This window comes from Rhincodon typus, chromosome 40 (assembly GCF_021869965.1).
Source record: "Rhincodon typus isolate 14 chromosome 40, sRhiTyp1.1, whole genome shotgun sequence".
Taxonomy (NCBI): domain Eukaryota; kingdom Metazoa; phylum Chordata; class Chondrichthyes; order Orectolobiformes; family Rhincodontidae; genus Rhincodon; species Rhincodon typus.
Genome location: NC_063371.1, coordinates 3,012,922 through 3,014,103, shown reverse-complemented (window position 1 = coordinate 3,014,103; position 1,182 = coordinate 3,012,922).

Sequence of the window (1,182 nt, the reverse complement as noted above, 5' to 3'; positions counted from 1 at the left end):
TCGCTCTGGGACACTGCCCCTCCGTCGCTCTGGGACACTGCCCCTCCATCGCTCACGCACTGCTCCGGGGCTCCCAGCCCACATGCTGCTCTGGAGTTTGCAGCCCTCGCGCTGCTCCTGGGCTCACAGCCCACGCGCTGCTCTGGGACCCATGGTCCATATGCTGCTCATGGGCTTGCAGCCCATGCGCTGCTCCGGGGCTCACAGCCCACGCGCTGCTCCAGGACCCGTGGCCCACATGCTGCTCCGGGGCTTGCAGCCCACGTGCTGCTCCGGGGCTCACAGCCCACGCGCTGCTCCGGGACCCGTGGCCCACGCACTGCTCTGGGACCCGTGGCCCACAAGCTGCTCCGGGACCTTTGGCTCACAGCTGCTCCGGAGTTCGCAGCCCTCGCGCTGCTCCGGAGTTCGCAGCTCTCGCGCTGCTCCCAGGCTTGCAGCCAACACACTGCTCCGGGACCCGTGGCCCACGCGCAGCTCCGGGACCCGTGGCCCACGCGCTGCTCCAGGACCTTTGGCTCACGGCTGCTCCGGAGTTCGCAGCCCATGTGCTGCTCTGGAGTTCACAGCCCTCGCGCTGCTCCCGGGCTTGCAGCCAACACACTGCTCCGGGACCCGTGGCCCACGCGCAGCTCCGGGACCCGTGGCCCACGCGCTGCTCTGGGACCCGTGGCCCACGCGCAGCTCCGGGACCCGTGGCCCACGCGCTGCTCCAGGACCTTTGGCTCACGGCTGCTCCGGAGTTCGCAGCCCATGTGCTGCTCCGGAGTTCGCAGCCCTCGCGCTGCTCCCGGGCTTGCAGCCAACACACTGCTCCGGGACCCGTGGCCCACGCGCAGCTCCGGGACCCGTGGCCCACGCGCTGCTCCGGGGCTCGCAGCCAACACACTGCTCTGGGGCTCGCGGCCCACCCGCTGCTCCGGGACCCGTGGCCCACGCGCTGCTCAGGGGCTCGCGGCCCACGCGCTGCTCCGGGACCCGTGGCCCACGCGCAGCTCCGGGACCCGTGGCCCACGCGCTGCTCCGGGGCTCGCAGCCAACACACTGCTCTGGGGCTCGCGGCCCACGCGCTGCTCCGGGACCCGTGGCCCACGCGCTGCTCCGGGGCTCGCGGCCAACACGCTGCTCCGGGGCTCGCGGCCCACGCGCTGCTCCGGGGCTCGCGGCCCACGCGCTGCTCCG